This window comes from Egretta garzetta, unplaced genomic scaffold (assembly GCF_000687185.1).
Source record: "Egretta garzetta isolate BGI_Z169 unplaced genomic scaffold, ASM68718v1 scaffold268, whole genome shotgun sequence".
Taxonomy (NCBI): domain Eukaryota; kingdom Metazoa; phylum Chordata; class Aves; order Pelecaniformes; family Ardeidae; genus Egretta; species Egretta garzetta.
The window spans coordinates 2,159,223-2,176,367 of record NW_009260600.1 but is presented as its reverse complement, the minus strand read 5'-3'; the positions used below and the strand labels follow the sequence as shown (position 1 = coordinate 2,176,367).

At 37.8% G+C, this 17,145-nt stretch overlaps 2 long non-coding RNA genes across 4 annotated transcripts in view; one reads left to right on the top strand and one right to left on the bottom strand.

Moving 5' to 3' along the window:
• The window catches only part of LOC118452894, a 32,021-nt gene extending 15,865 nt beyond the window's left edge, over positions 1 to 16,156 (top strand). Inside the window, exon 3 of the long non-coding RNA XR_004842769.1 lies at positions 15,309 to 16,156. This is a non-coding gene — a long non-coding RNA (uncharacterized LOC118452894). The remainder of the gene's footprint in view (positions 1 to 15,308) is intronic.
• Positions 1,284 to 16,587, bottom strand: LOC104131611. Of its 3 annotated transcripts, none has more exons than XR_004842771.1 (4): positions 16,388 to 16,587; positions 10,486 to 13,226; positions 7,610 to 7,836; positions 1,284 to 7,495 (listed from the first exon to the last, which is right to left on the bottom strand). It is a non-coding gene; the product is annotated as an uncharacterized LOC104131611 (long non-coding RNA). The 3 variants fall into 3 exon arrangements; XR_692033.2 differs by having other exon boundaries at positions 1,284 to 7,836; positions 10,486 to 10,556; positions 13,152 to 13,226; XR_004842770.1 differs by having other exon boundaries at positions 1,284 to 7,836.
• Positions 16,588 to 17,145: the final 558 nt, after the last annotated feature.

The window sequence follows — 17,145 nt, the reverse complement described above, 5'->3', positions numbered from 1 at the left end:
CCATCTGATCAAGCTTTTAATTGGAAACACTATTTAAAACACTGTTAACTATGGTTTAGCCAAACAGCTGTTCAACTTACCATAGCCTTGTAGTCCACCAGGGGTTTGTGGACCACAGCTTGGAAACCGTTCCAGCTGTTTCAAAGGTACAATGATGTCTTCTACTCCACCCCTCCCTCCAGACCTCCTGGTTGCTGTGTGAAACATTTCTGTGTCTTTATCTGATTTCCCCTGAGATTAATTTTAGGGCCTGCTACTGCTTTTAGCTGTCTGAAGTAGCAGCAAACTGGCATTCTCCATTGCCCACAGGTTTGTAAACAACAGAAGTAACACTGATCTGCCCATCCATAATATTGCTACTGCCAGATAAAGGAACAAACAGAAGTAGAGGTTAAAAAAAAATCTGCAGATTTAGCAAAATGGGACCAGTTTACATTTGATTCATGTTTGAAAGTTTATCATCAATCAATGAGGACTACAAACTTTTATTTATGGAAAAGCTGTAATTCTGCACAGGTTGGATTTTGGCCACAGCTGGTTCAGGACGAGTGGAGTCTTCAAGACCAGTAAACAGCTGGGGTTTGTGCACTTGAAAAGATGTATCCACAAAACTGTGGCAGATAAAACTGGTGCTAAGCAGGCTTTTGCCATCTTGAAGATCACCTGAATTAAAGAAAACGGTGACTAAAGGCCCCTTGTTCTTCTATTATGAGAAACAGGGAATTATAGTCCCCTATTAAACACTTGCATGTATTCACGGTTTTAGAGACCTTTCTCACATTACCTACTCCTCAGTCAACACTCTTCCAAACTGAGGAATCCTGACCCATTTACTATCCCTGCAGAAGAGCTATGCCATACCTTACTCATTCTTTTCTATACCACATACAGTTCTCATCAATGCTCAAAACTGACCAGCATGCCAGTGCCACTTCTCTGTTTCAAATACCATTTTGCCACTTTGTGCTAGCATCAAATCCATCCAGAATGATTTCAGGAAATTAGCAGGAGCTGCTAAAAATCCATGCAAACACCAGCAAGATACCTTGAGAGCCCTGACTTCTCACAGCAGCAAGATACTACCTATCCGCTTAACGGTGATATTCCACCCCTGTGACAGGCAATAACTCCAGGATCAAAACCTGTACTTCAGGCTTGTCGGGGCTGTGAAATCCTGAGAAATAGGGAGGAAGAATCTTCTCTTCAACTTGCAGCCCCTGCTGTGGTTAGAAGGAACAGCTACAAGTCCCTGCCTTCCTGAGCGGCAGGACTGGTCACAACAGCCGCTGCCTCTCCCTGCTGATCGATACGGCTGAACAGCGGGGTCAACCATATCTGGCCTCTGTGACAGCCATGGCTCCTGGATCACCACAGGGCCTGCTGTGAGATCCTTCTGCAACTTCTCAGGGTCAACATTAGGTCTGACTCTAACTGAATATTTTCCTTTTATCACCTGCAATCTTTATCACTGCACTTTTTCAGACCATTTAGGAACAGGTGGTCCAGCAAAGATGCCAGTACAAAACTTTGTGAGGTGCCATTGTTAAAACTGTCCATTAGTTGCTATACTGTTCCTTATCTTGTAACCCTTTATTAATCTACAAATAATTCCAAGTAACTCAACACTTCATTTTGTTAACAGTCTTTGGTTATGGAGCTTTTTAAAACCTTTGGGTCACCCTTTCCTGTGTATCTGTTGACTCCTTCAATAACTAGCAGAGGACTAAGACAAAACTACCTCGTACAAAAGCCAAAGTGATGGTTGCCTATTACACCTATCCATGTTCCTATTAATTATGTTAACATTCACTGGCATTTTGTCTGTCATGGTAGTCAGACTTATTACTCCATTAGTCCACAATCATCCCTAGAGCCCTTTTTAAAACTAGTGTCACATTTTTTACTTTCCATTCCTCTGTTATCAAGGCTAATTTAAGCGATAGATTATATACAACATAGCTCATGGCTCACCAATTTCATTTCTGAATTTCTCTAGGGCTACTAAATCAACAACATGCTATCTGGCAATCTGTTAAAGTTATTCAATCAATTTGTTAAAAAATATTTTATTGATATTTCAAATCTGAAATATTCCCTATAAAGAACAACTTCTATGTGGGGATGTCCCTAGACTCTGTAACAAACCTTGCAAACACATAGAGTTCATCTGTTTCTTTCTGCGATGGCTTTGTCTTTAAATATTCTCTTTATCCACAATTATCTATGGAACTCACCTCCACTTGAAAAAAAAAAGGGGGTTGGCTTTTAGGATTTTAGCCTGTTGCATTTCAAAATCTTTTTGTTCTGTCTTATAATAGGTCTACATTGAACTTGCCAGAATTGTGCTCCTGTCTGCTTTGCTTGCTTGGATTTCACTTTTTGAAAAACCTCTATTTATTTCTAGGAACTTCCTTTACTGTTCAGTTGTGTTGGACAATTCTTATTCAATGGTTTAGAATCAGAAATCAAAGTCTCCATGTCTCTTTTACTATGTATTTAAACTGTATTTCATTGGTATGCAATTCTTCTTTTTTTCAACAATGCTGGAGGTTTTTTTGCTTGATCTTTTTCTCTCCTACAAGTATGAGAAACTTGAGTATGATATATCACTACTGAATGGCTCTTCTAGAGTCACTTCTTTTGTGCCAATCTAGACTAAATCAAGGGCTTCCCCCCTCTTCTGAATTCTCTAGCTGGTTTGCTCAAAAAGTAGTTCTTGACCATACCTAAAAATACAGCCTGTGGATGATGGCCTAATGTGGCCTCATGTTAAGTTTATCCAGCCTATATATAGATAACTGAGAACTCTTGTTATGATCAAGTTTTCAGATTGTATAGCCTCTCCAGTCTTCCACAGTATTTCACAGTCATTGCCTCCATCCCATCAAGTAGTCCAGAGCTCTCACTAGACTTCTCCTATTCAGATATAGAACCATTTGTAATTACGTTTTCTGGTTTATTCTGATAGAATTAACTTATTTGACTATTTTCTTTGGTCTATATAGTGCCATTTGTCTGCATAGTCCAATCTATCATCTCTGTATCAGCTAGGCACTAAACACTCTATCATCTTTGTATAATCTATACACTGACATTTCAGTGTCCCTTTGAAAGAAAAGGAATATACATGCAGACCCACTTCCAGAAAGAGGGAGACATACCTGAGGAATTCCTGGTGGAATTCATGCTTACCACTCTTCTGAAGAATCATTACCTTCAAAGGCACAATGGAAACGGAGCACTATGAGATAGCAATGTACCAAGATACCAAATCAAAACTAGTGTAGGTTCTTTTTCAACAGAGATCAGATGGCATTTGAAAAAGGACTGCCTAAGCATGGCTGGAACAACTGCTTGCAGTTATTCAAGATTTCTGTACCAAGAGATGCTGTGTCAGGAAGGGAATGTACTAAGGAGCAGGACACTATGGAAATATAAAAAGTCCTTTAACCTTTTCCACACACTGCAGAACTTTCTAATATTTGCATTTACTTCCTTCTATGAGGAGGGAGAGTCTGTTCTTACTGCTGTGAAGAAGAGAAGAGAGGCATGCTTTCAGGACACAATGCCAGTAGCTATTGACTTGGGTTTGACAGTTGAGGCGGCCTCTGGGGCTGCAACTCACTTCTTTCCCTTTTTGTGAGGCCTCTAGCTGGAGCACCTTCCTTCTGCATTAAATACGATGTGACATTAGGCACAGCAGAATCCAACAGCTATAGTGCAGCATCCAGTTGGTATTCATTATTATTTATTTGTATTACCGTAAATCTTGGGAGCCCTCACCCTGGACCACTTCTCATTATGCTGGGCCATGAATAAACACACAACAAAAATTAGATGTGCTTGAATTCTACATAAAGGGACAACAGAGAAATTACGGCAGACTACAAATGCAATGACACAGTACTACTGTGATAACTGTTGGCATTAATATACCTGCAATATAACTGTTGTCTAGTTGGATTGTTTCAAGCTTCACAGTACATAAAACTTTTAAGAAGATATTTGAAGGAAGACAGTAAACAGTTCTGTTTATGAAGAAGTCAACCAATACATGAGAGGCAGCTGAGGAGAAAATATCCAGTGTGGTCTGAAAATACAAAGACCAAATGATGGAAGCTGGCATCATATGTTGATCAAAATCAGAGTCAACCTCTTGATACTGAAGGAGAGGTATCAGGTAGAAGGAGTCTTGATGGGCCTTGAAAATAAAGACAGATAGCTTATCTTTATTGCTTTAAACTGAAGGAGGAAATTGAAAATACCAAAGGAGTAAGTTTGGAAACTGATATTTAGAGTAGAGTAGCACTTTGACTAGATAATGAGCATGGCAAGACTGCATTTGTCAAGGCAAAAGAAAAAGGATTTTCTAATAAAGAGATGATCCGTGGAAAACCTGGACAAAAAAATATAATCATCTGACAGAGAAGACCATCCTTAAAGGGTTGGAAAAAGATTCCCAAAACTCAGATTTACCCTAGATTTGATGACGTAAAACAAACGACAGCATGATGGTGTCATTCATAGGGGATGCACAGAGGTCTTGTGAGGGCCTCAACCTAAATTTGAAAAAACCTACTAACAAAAGACCAATAGTTGTAACTGGAAATAAAGAACCGAGGGTACTATTGAAGAAAATGTTCATGCGTTAGATCTGCTTAGGAGTGGAAAAGAAGATGGGAGGAGATATATGAAACACATAAAACATTGTTTTTCCTATAAATACTGTGAAGTGAGAAAATTCTTTCATATCACATTTATTACTAACTTATTACAGCTATCTATGCTACCATGTTTTGACTTTCAAGGGTTGAAGAAAAACAATGTTTGTGACGTTATGATGGGTGCCTCATTCGACACAAACAAAACCATGCTACATCCAGCTTGAAGACAGGACAGTCATGATACAAGCCAAGCACAAACAGCAGCAGAGAAAAAGATCTCACAACTTAAACTTACAACAACTGACATGCTCAATGTTCAGGCACATTCCTTTGCTCCTCCTTCTTACTGCACAGAACCAGGGCTATCACCTCAGTTTGCAACTGCAGGAAACGTACTTTCTGTTGCTGTTGTTCAGTATTCCAGCTCTTGAAGTATTCCCAAGCCCACACAATCTGTAGCTGTGTAGCAAATGCCCACTCCCTACATTCCACAACATTGACTGCTCCTCTTGATTTCTGCTTTCTTGCTATTCTCCTAGTTTCAGTCATTTACAGCATCATGGCATGGGTTAAACCAAAGAAATAATCACATCAGGTGCTCAACAGTGGGGGTTAGCAGCAGTGAGCAGTGGAGGGCTGGTTACAGCAGGAGACAATTCAGAGTTCCTTTTCTTCCGGATGATATTTGTAGCAGCACTACCACAGGCAGAACAGAGCTGTGCCCCGACATTATCTCCCTCAAAGTACTGGGAAGTTGCCATCACAGGAAGGAGAAGCAGTCACACCTAGGTGATCTGCCTCTCAGTGGTGATGAGTGAAAAAATCAGATACATACGAAACATCCAGGGGACTCCTCATACCCCGCTCACTAGCATGTCACTTTCCTCCCTTTTCTCCTCCAAAACTAGATCTATTCTGAGGACGACTTTTGATCTGGTTTGGGGCAGGGCAGGCATGGCTAGGGGGCCATGTTTGGGGTTTTTCTGCAGTCACCTAATCTCCCTCTCCATTTCTTTCTTTTACCCAACTTAGTGCAAGTAAGAATAAATACGGCCAATAGGATTAAAAGGTGAAAACAGTAAACCATTAGGTCTAAACATTTTAAAAACAAAATCAAGGGGGTTTTATGCAAGATGAAACATCCGGTGTTCTCAAGTATTGTTTTCATTTCACATTGAAAAAAATCTCCATTTCATTTTGTATTGCAAAATCTCAAAAGACTCACTGTTAAGCTTTTAAACTAGAACTTTGAAATTGTAAAGAAGATAATTAAATTGTGTTTTGAGCACTGTTGAAGATGATACATTTCAAAATCATTAAGTTTTGTGTTTGAACAAGAAACTATGGCTTAGCAGTAATTGCAGTTTAGCAAACATTGTCCTCTGTTCTTAGTTTTAACTGTCATGTTGGAATCCCCGATTTACACAGGTAATGCACACCTAGTCACTGAGTCTTCTTCAAAGCCCACATATTCCCCCCCAATAGAAAAAAAAAAATAGAGAAAAACACTTACTGAAAGTTTTAAACTTAAATCTACCATATATTCAGTGCAATGAGAAATACCAGTAGCTATGCATTTAGTCCTCCTTTCAGGCATATTTTTGCCATCCATTTTCTGGGGTTTGTTTTTGTTTGGTTTTTTTTTTTTTTTAATTGGACTCTCTAGTCTGCTCTTGATCTGAGTTTATGATTTCTTCTTCGGTCTTGCTCTTTCTTCAAATTACTTCCATTTCATGCTGCTCTTGTGCCAAGCAAAAAAATAATCCTGTCCTCCTTAATCTTTACTCACCAATTATTATCTGTGTCCTTGCTCCATGGGAAAGAATCTCTAATTGTCCTTACATACGACTCCTCTAGACCTTCACAGCCCCTTAATAATTATTCAGAAATTCAGTAACAGTTCCAGTTCTTCCATTTTTCAGATACTAAGACCCCATTGAAAACATTCTTTTATTTGAATTAGAGAAAGGAAATATGGAATCATAACAAAGGGCATGGAGTTTATAATACCCCTTTTGTTATACAAGGAAAACACCTATACGTAGTTTTTGCTCACTTGTATATAAAAATAGGAGTCATAGCAATGACTGTACCCATAGCTACAGGAAAAGAACTTCCTCCTTAATCCAAGCATAGATATTTATAGCTATTTTGGGCGAATCCACTGACATGTGATACGGGTAATTATTATTGATTAAGCACAAAGTACTTAGGTACAATAAAACACGTAGTTCCTGCCTAAGACTATAGCTAATCAGCATGCATGATCAAATTCACTCGTAATGCCAGCTCAGTTTAGTTTAATTTAACCAAGTTACACTGACACAAGTATAAGCGTATATTTATTAACATTTCAATGTTCAACTCAGCAAGACAATTATGTTAGTAAATCGGTTTGCAATATCTACGCAAATATTGGTGTTATAAACAGTTTTCATAGATTATAGATTTCAGAAAGTTTATGAGTGAAAATACAGAGCAAGTCAGAGACATACTATTCTGAAAATAAAGAAAAAAAACCCATATTAAAACTCTCTACTTAATAGCGGTATGGAAGGATTCCAGGTTCACATGGTGAATTACCCAATAATAATGAAATCCTTAACGGATATGTCGTATATATTTTCTAAAAAGAACTGAAGTCAATTGACATAAGTGAAACCTCTTGATTCACCTTTTTATCATTATTAGTTTGTCAACATCAGTAAAGACTAACTATTGAAAAAATCAATCATTTCAGTGTACTTACAGCTGAATTTTCTCATCATGTGACCAACTATCCACAAAGCCTCAGTGCCATTAAGAAGTTTTGAGGAATATATTATTTGGTACTGCCAAAAAAACATAATTAAAAGAATGCATGTAAATTATATTCATTTTCTAATTAGAAACGTTTTATGATTATTTCATGTCTAAAGTACATTTGGGGGAAAAGCAGGACTTACATTATCCCAAAAGGCAGGTTCCAGCACAATCAATGATACAGTGACAGAATTCATAGTAAGGAGTCACAGTAGGGTCCTGATCTTGCAACTGAACTTTCACAAAAAGAACCCTGCACTATTGCAGAATCTCCTTAATTTCAATAGGGCCCTACCCACACATAATCAATTACAGAGTCCGCCTATGTGGGAGTAACAACAGCGAGAACAGGACCTGTTCCTCCACACACCTGCAAAAATATCAGGATGAAAAAAAATAAAATTAGTAACATGCAGCAAAACCTACTGATAGCCTGTTTTATTACAGCATTTAGCACATAATAAAGGAGTTTCATACATCTTTAAGTTGCATATTATCATAGGAATTTTTAGCTCCTTCTGTAAAGAATGTTGGCTTAAAATTGCTTATGGATTTTAAGCGTAGCGACAGCACATTATGGGAGCTTTTACTGATACGTATTTGAAATACAAATTTTTAATTATTGTTCTCTAAAAATTAATTATCCTAGTTTCTTTGGTCTGTGATGCAAGTTGCTTTTTAGTGCTTAAGCCTTCCTAAAATCTGTCCCACAACAGCCATTCTGGGGACACAGCACAGGCCTGTGAATTTATGGAGGTCTTCATGACCATGAAAGTATCTAACCACATATAGCAGCATCCAAGACCAAGGTCTTCAAAAACACGTGATGAAAAGTAGTGTAGTATTAGTCATTTTTAGACTAAAAAGGGTCAGCTTTTTTAAACAAAAAAATCCATATGAAAATCAACTATAATTAATTATTTGCTAAGTTTAAGCTCTTAGTGAATGCCATTTAAAACACAGGAAGCACACAGCATAATGTTAAACAAGAATACACTGCCACTTTGCTGTTCACACAAAACTTAACATCCATAATTTGACCTTACTGTTCTTACTAAAAACACATCTATGTTCATCTTTAAAAGGAAAATATTGTAAGTTACAATGTTTTAATGTATTATAAACCACTTAAAAACAGGTTAGACATGGGTTCCATGAAATAACATTTAACTGGTGACACTACGCAAGAGTACTGGTGATAAAGAATATAAGAGCAACCCCTAGATCCTAGAAACAGAAGACATTTCTTCATTTCTTTAATACAAATAGCATTAGGGAAACGATGATATTTTTCTAACAAAAAAAAAAAAAAAAGCTGGGACCAAATGAAAGGATTTGAGAATCTAACAGAAGAACCAAAAGTTCCATATAAATGGAATGCAGTCTTGTCTTTTTTTTTTAACAACCAGTTGTTCTCTTACTGGCTTTGATTTTGTGAAACAACAGACATGAGAATAAGCAGAAAATAGAGAAGAGTATCACAGTTTTTCATTCCTTGCTGCCAGGTTGATGGTTTTCAACCAGACAGGAGGACAAGCAAAAGAATTTAAAATACACATTTCAGACTTCATGACAAATTTCAAGGCAGTTGTCTTACAATATTGAATTGGAAGTGTTTCTCCTCATGTTACTGCTTTTAAAATTTATGTTTATGTGAAAACTATCAGACATCTGCCAAGTTAGTGCTGCCTACCTGACCATGCAAAGTGGGCGAACCAGTACCTCTGGCAGGTGTAATCTGCCCATTTCTCACTGACTGAGAAGAATGGACAGACCATACCTTTCAGGACAATTGTGGTGCCCATAATCATGCAGCTACAGATTTAGCATTTCCCAAGTTGCAATGCAATGTGGTAACTTGATGCAGCCAGGTCCTAATATTGTCTTCTGTCTCTGTGCCTAGCTCCACATCTCTCTTCACAAAGGAAGTTAATTGGAATACAATACATGTTTCCTGCACTGCTCCAAGAGCATAGGTTGTAGGATGAGTAAGGGACACATAGCTGCAGTCTAAATTACAGTTAGTTTCTCGGGAAAGCTGAAAACACAGTTTTACAATTTTGACAGCCTAAGGAATAGCTCAGAGCTGACATCCAAACAGTCAAAGAAATGAAATACTGAAGCTGTCTCAACAGTTCACTTCTCTGTCGTGGACAGGAAAAACATGCATCTAATCCAGGTATAGAAACTACCATAAAATGGAATGATTCACAAGTGGTTTCGGAGACTAGAAGGCCCTGGCAAAAACAAGGGGTTTTTTTCATGACTAGCAGAAGTAATGAAGTCTAGTTACCTATCAGCGTGCTTGTACGTGCCACCAACACACTTGTGCAGTAATCCCAGGCTGACACTAACCTGGCTGGTTTCCCATTCCCTTCTAAACAGATTTCCCTAAATTCCTGCAGAAAACACCAGCTTCTGACTTCTAGGAGAACAAGAGGCAGCTCACATTGTGGCTAGGTCTGAGCTACACATGCGTTGACTGGCAGACCAACCAAGTATGCTGACTGGCAAGTCAACAGGTTGAACAGAACAGAAAATTTCTGAGTCCATGCTGCAGCTTTTTCTACCTCAGGGGGACTACTTTGAGTCCTTTCTCTACTCCCAGCTGCTAAATTTCACTCAAATTGTAGGAACTTGACTTTGTGATCTCTATCTCTGTATCAAATGCAGCTGAAATTAAGTGGTGAATTCAAAAGTTATTAGGAGGCAACACAATCCTATATATCTTGTTTTGTTCAGAAACTGGGCGTGAAAACACTAGCATAATCACTGTGAAAATAACTAATGAATTTTATGTCACTTACTGTTTTCATTCAGGAGTTACACCACAAACTCAGCTATAACAGAACACAGATTTTTACGTGGTGATAGCATAAATGAACCCAGAGAATGTAGAGACTGTTTCAATAAAACAGGCTTTGTTTTGCCACTGTGAACAGGGCCTTAAATATATGTCACTTCATGAAGGTGAAAATTTAACAGAAATAAAATTTTATGTTTATTTTTTTGAACTTACCAAGACTGTAGTTGACTGTCCTTCATGGAGATCCCTGCTTCTCTTCCAATTCCATGCCGTCTCTCCTAAGGCTTAAGAGAAGTTCAGTGATACATAGCTCAATAAAAGAACAGTGACATGAAGTCTAATGAACCTATTCAGTATACCTGGACTTTTCTTTTATGGGTTTTTTGGTAGGGTTTTCTTTTTTTTTTTAGAATAAGCTTAGTGATTTTTAAAGAATCACCTTAAAATCCTGATCCTACTGCCTGGATCTAGATCCTGATATCCCAATTTAGGGAATAATTTTTAATGATATGCAAGTCCCAGTTCCCTTTTTTATAAATTGTATTCACAGCGCTCTGCTTACCCTTTCTATTGATCTAGCACTGCATTCTGACTTGTGTGTTTCTCACCAAAAAGGCATAGTTGAAATCAGAGGGGTTTATTTGTTTTTGGAGTCCAGGAACTGATGAAAGAAGGAAAGAAGCTGAAAAAGTATAATGACCTCTCCAAAACTCCAGTAAAAAGAAGAGAGACAAAGAATAGTCAGTGTGGAAAAGTTAATAGAAAACCGGACATTAGAGGAAAGGTTAGAGCAGGAAACAATGGGTATAAGAAGAGTCAGGGAAGTGAAAGGGACTTAACCAAAAAGGGGATGGAATAAAAGAAACAAAATTCTTTTCTTAGCAAAGCAATGAGAATGGGTGTTTCAAAACTGTTTGACGTTGGCCTATCTCTTCTTCTACTGAAGTAAAAGAATTACATCAACTCCAGAAATGCTTTAGGAAAACCTTTAAGCCACTTAACCTGTACCATCTAACTTTAAGCATATGGACATCTAAACTCTGCTCAGCTAAACAACTAAAGAAGGCTTAAATTTGAAAATAAATTTAAATCATCCTGTAATCATTCACTGTGTCTGTAGTAATGAGCATGCATTCAAATCTTAGCCCCAACTCCCCATCCTGCTAACACGCAGACTCACACTTTGGCACTGGTCTGGATCCAGCCTATTGGTTATCAGATAGGCAAGGTCAAGTACAAGGAGCAAGGGACTAATGTGGATTCAAACTCTTCTCTCAAAAGCCATACTCATGCAAGTATTGTGACTTTAGTACAAGATTAATTGTTTGATGAAGCAGAATGTAAATTATTAAGTGCTTGAAGTTAATTCAATAATCAGGCCTCAAAAAGAAAACTAAAGAAAAAATGGCTGAGAAAGACAAAAGAAACAGATTGTTCAATCTGTATTAAAAATAAATTACCTCTGGGTTATATCTCACTCAGCCTGAAAACTACTACTTATTTCTGGCTTAAGTATCAAATCTTATTTTCAGTACACAAAATGGTAAATAACCCTGGCAAAAGTTAAATTAGTTCAGTGGTTGATAACAGTACTAAAGTAATTCTTAACACAGGGTGTAGTTCAGTTATTCATATAAAGGGCTCACCATCTCTCCTGCCCATTTAAAACACACTTGCACTTCCCAACCCAGTTTGGTAAATAGCTGTGAGAGGGTTAATATCCCATATTCCAATGGTAACAACCATAGAGATAGGAGAAAATGTGCAAATCATAAGCTGCAAGTAGGGTTCTGTCCCTTTTACTCCTTACTCTACAATACAGTTACAAAAGGAACACAGAAATTGAGCCACTTTCTGAGATACCAAAAAAGGTCTGGGGCATCTCTCAGCATCCTGTGAACTTCTTACCATTGTGATCTGTTTCCCGAACTACGGACCATTCTGTGCACCACTATTTTAAGCTGTCACCTATCTAAATGACCAGGAAGCCAATATCAACACTCAACAAATATATTCTTACACACAGAGTCAATCCCCTGCTTCCATCCTTTATCTATAGCTGTGAAAAAGGAAACTCCCTGTTTTTAAGATGTATGCTTAATAAATCCATACATACAAGAATCATTACTTAGTGAAGGAAGGGCGCTAGAGTAAGATTAAAGACCTGATTAAAGCAGTGAGTTAGAGCTAGAATTAGTTCCTCTATAGATCCAGTCACCTTGTCATAAAATGGTTAAATAAAATAATGTTTTGTTCTTCTCATGAGAATTATGAGCATTACTAAAATTTTATAAATGTTTTGAAGCTCAGATTTCAAAATTTCCCAGAAACTAGGAAACTAGAGAAGCAAATGAACAGCTTACAACAAGCTGTCTTAAAAGGAATAAATTGAACAGCATAAAAGCAAACAAATTACTACTAGCTAAAGCATTTCCAGATCCCTCGCTCATGCATTCATTTCAGTAGCATTTCATTTAAATGCAGGCATACCTATCTGCAAAGCTTAAGCTTCAATCTTCCAAACAATTTCACACATCTGAACTTCACTCCTCTAAGTAGTGTTTCTGATAAAACTACTCATGTGAACAGGACTCATGCCCAGGACTAAGGCTAAAGCAAGTAATAAAGAAATTAGCTAATGAATTCAGTGTATCACTAACAATTATTTTTGAAATGTCAAGGACAGCTAAGAAGATAGCAAAGCTTGAGAAATTAACAGCTGAAATACTGGGGGATAGTAAGGTTATGGTCCCAGCAATTACCCTACAAAAATCTAACTTCAGTACCTATTAAATAACAGAATCAATGTTAGGAAGAAAAAAATAATAGAGCATCCCCTCAATAACTTAATAGTCACAACAACCACACTATTTTCTCACCATTTGATGAGTCTTCTTCAGTTCAAGGCTGAAGTTCATGGGTGCTGTAGAGAAGATCACTTGGCAACTGCTCTGCTGTAATTAATCCATGAATAAAGAATGGGCTTCAGTTTTCACAGATACTAAGCCAGCACTTTTCACAACCATTAAATCCACAAAAATATTAAAACATTCAGAAGTTACAGTAAGGCCATTTTAGCAAAACTTTACCATAGAACCTAAGTTTAATAACAAATCTTTCCTAAATCCTCAGTTCATTACTATGAGTCAGGCCTATAGCTATGTTAGAGTCAATATTATAAGATCTGAATGAAATATAGTAAATCCAACCTTTCGACTCCAGCATTAGTCTTTATGCTATGTTGAACATGTTAGAGGCTGAAAAAAAAAAAGCTAGTTTTTTTTTTTTTTAATCTGGAAGTTTACAGGAAATCTAATAAAGTAGATGCAAGTCCTAAGCCACCACATACTTCTTGCAGTCCTTACTGCCTACAGAAGCATCCCTAGATCAGGTCTACACCAGCAAATTCAGAAATCTGTTTTCACTGTACAATAGCAAATGCTGTTTACTTCAGTCCTTTCTAGCTTACAACCTCTATCATTGCTAGCAGACTGAAATTGCAGAAGTAATGAACTCCAAATCCTCTGTTTGTCAGGGCAAATCAGAGACTGAATGGCTACAGAAGGAAGTAGAAAACTCATACATAGAAGAGGACATTCAACTACAGTTATTAGGATATTAAACTGAAACTTTAAACTTCAACTGATACCAGATTTACAGAAGAGGTCTGAAGGGAGACTTAGATGAATCTACAACAGGGATCTAGAAGGCTGGACGAGCATCAGGGGCAAGGCAGGGCTCAAATTAGAAAAATAAATAGAAAAAATTTTTGAATTCCCACTGGCTGTACGTCCATATGCCATACAAACACAGAACACCAAAATAATACGTAGATGTGCAATTGTTGAAAAATTGTAAGTACAACATGTGGGTGTATCTTGGTGCCCTCCAACTGGTCTAACTTACCTAGGAACTGGACCAGATGACAGTAATGGAATAACATGCAAGTAACAAGGCAAGCCAAAGAATCTAAATAAAGTTGCATGGCAATGACACAGTGCCAGTTTTCATTACAACAAATTCCTCTAATCCTCACAGTTGTAAAATAAATCTTAGAAACACATAGCAAGATAATTTGTGCCTGAGTCAGAAGACAGCCTCCAGTTTTCTAATCATCCCTGACTAGCTATGAGCTTCCGTGACACTTTGGCAGATAAGTACCTTGCTTTGGCTTTGCTACCTCTCAACTGGACCTAGGCAATTCAGTATATCCAAGCACAAAGTCTGCTGTATACAGGGAACTCCAAGTCCAGGAAGCTGGGGGGATGTCATCTCAGCAATGTGGGTTAATATAAATCTCTCTCTTCCACTCTATACTGATTTTCTCTAGAATTTTAAATTACAAATTCAGGGTCTCAAGATCCTCCAGGGCCTAAATCCAGGATTCCTAAAGAAATATCTGCTGGGTCTCTAGACTGGACCCCATTGTCAACAGTTTCCCTTTTCTGACATAAGAGAACTTCTGCAACAAGGTGGGGAAAGCTATCATTTCTAGATACAGAACTTTCTCGGGGCTGGTGCAAGTCTATGGAATGAATGTGGCTAGGAGCTAAGGGACATCAGAAACCTAACTGCATTTTGATCAAAGAACAGAACACATTACATTGACCTTGTTTCACTAATGTAAATACGTAACACGCATAATGAAGAAAAGATGGATAAAATACACTGAAAACATTCAACTGCACATGTTCCTGCCCCTGGCAACAAGAGAACAGATAATATGACAAATGCCGGTCACGTCACTTATTACAGTATGAGGAGATTCTCTGACAATGCAACGACACTCTCTGAGAAGAAGAGCCTGTAACAGAACAGGCACCGCTAGAAGGTGTTCAGGTAGTGCTGTAATGAGAACTGTATGAGGAAGGGAGCCCATTATAGAAACTGCAGCTTAACCTCATATTTGCTACCACAGCAGATAAGACTTCCACCATTCTGATGAGCCCAAGTTGTTTGGAATGGAAATCTGATCTAAAGAATTGACATCACTTTTGGTGAGGCTCAAAATCCCTTTTTCTCCCTTCTGTCCTCAGCTGTGTTCCTGCTGTGACTTTTTGGCTCCACTAGTCACTGAGGAAACAAACTGATGATCCTCTCCCAGATGCTACAGCCAGAGAATGCAATACCCACCTCATATTACATGGATTTTTAGACTATAGCAATTGCCTTTCTCACTTGTTCTGATACTCAGTTAAAAATTTACCCATTCTGATCCTTAAATTATTATAATTGTGCATTATTTAACTTAAGAGATATGAGTGGAAGATGCAAATCAAGACTATTACATTAGGTTTATGTTTCATGCAGTCTAAGTAATACTGAGAATAACGCTTGTGTAATATCAGTATTAGCTTCTTAAGTCTGAAATACAAGAGCATAATAATGAAGAGAACTACTCAGTGCGCTTACACATGATAATATGCATTTTGCTCTGTACAGGATCGGGGCCTATGTGCATTAAGTGTGGAATCTGAGAGCAAGTACTAAATATTAGGGGATGTAAAAATTTCACTTTCATAAAAAATCTTAATGAAACCTTAGGAATGACATCTGAAAGGACAATAGGGTGACTTATAGAAGAGAACACCATGTCCTGTTAAACAGAATGACATACTATCTCCTATATCTTATTCTTATATTACGGTTGGAAAAATGAGTGAAAAATAATAACTAGAATTATTTTAGGGCAAAACTATACATAATCTAAGTGCAGAGAAGTGGTATCAGCAACATCATAATTTTATATTTTTCTTCACTGCTTTCATTGCTATTTCTACTGCAAAGCCCCTTTTTCGCAAGCACACAACCTTCTGAAAAAAAAATTAGAAGACATTTCCTATCATTCTTTTCAGCTGAAAGGGACACTTTTTGAAAATTTCACTCACGGTAATTTTAATAAAATAAGAGCAAAAATGTAAATACACTGCAAATCATTTATATTTCCTCCTTTTTAACAAGAAAGGTTTTACGAACTGAAGTTTTTTCATCTGGCTAATTTTCACTGAGAACTTGTTTTAAAAAACTAGAATCAGTTTCCTTAGCAATACCAAACTTCATATCCGAGGAAAATATAATAACATAAATGCATAATATTAGCTATGTGATTACTTACATGTTGCTTTGCACTACTTTTTCGCTAAGGAGCTCCAGAATTACATATTTTCTGAGTAGCAGTAGTTTTCGTAGCCATGATGGTCTAAGCTTTTTTGAGCCCAAAAGCTTGCTGTTTTCAACTGTGTCAGTTGGTTAAAAAAAAAAAAAAAAAAAAAGAGAAATTACTTCTCCCTTCAAAACTTGTTCTGCTTATATTTTTGTCAGGGCAGCTCTAGAAGGGAGCAGTGGAATCATGAGAAGCATTAGGCCCTGAGCCTGCTAACGTTCGTCTGCAAAGTAGTCCAACTGAGTTTAAGAGGACTAGCTCACAGACGTGAAGGGAAGATTTTGAAAGTCAGTGGGAACGGAGCTCCCAAACTCTCATTATGTACTTCTGAATTTCTTCCCCGAAGTCATGGGAACAACAGCTTGCAGGTCTGAGGCCTCTGCTTTTGACTGCTTTCCTTTCCCTTTTTAAAAGCACATCATATATATATATACCCACATGTATAAAAAAAGAAGCCACTGAAGTAAAAAATCCTGAGGAGCCGCTCGCAGTGATGCGCTGGGTCTCTCTACAAAGGCAGGGGGTCCGCTCAGCCCAAGGAGAGCTCACGGGAAAGGATCCTTCAGCAGTCAAAAGTCAAGTGCAGAGCAGTGCTTCGGGCGGCACTGCAGCCTGCCTTCCCTCCTTTCAGCAGCTCGCAACCTCCATCTCGCTTTCCCCATCTGTGAAATGGGGATAGGAGCCCTAACCCGACTATCAGGTACCTTATG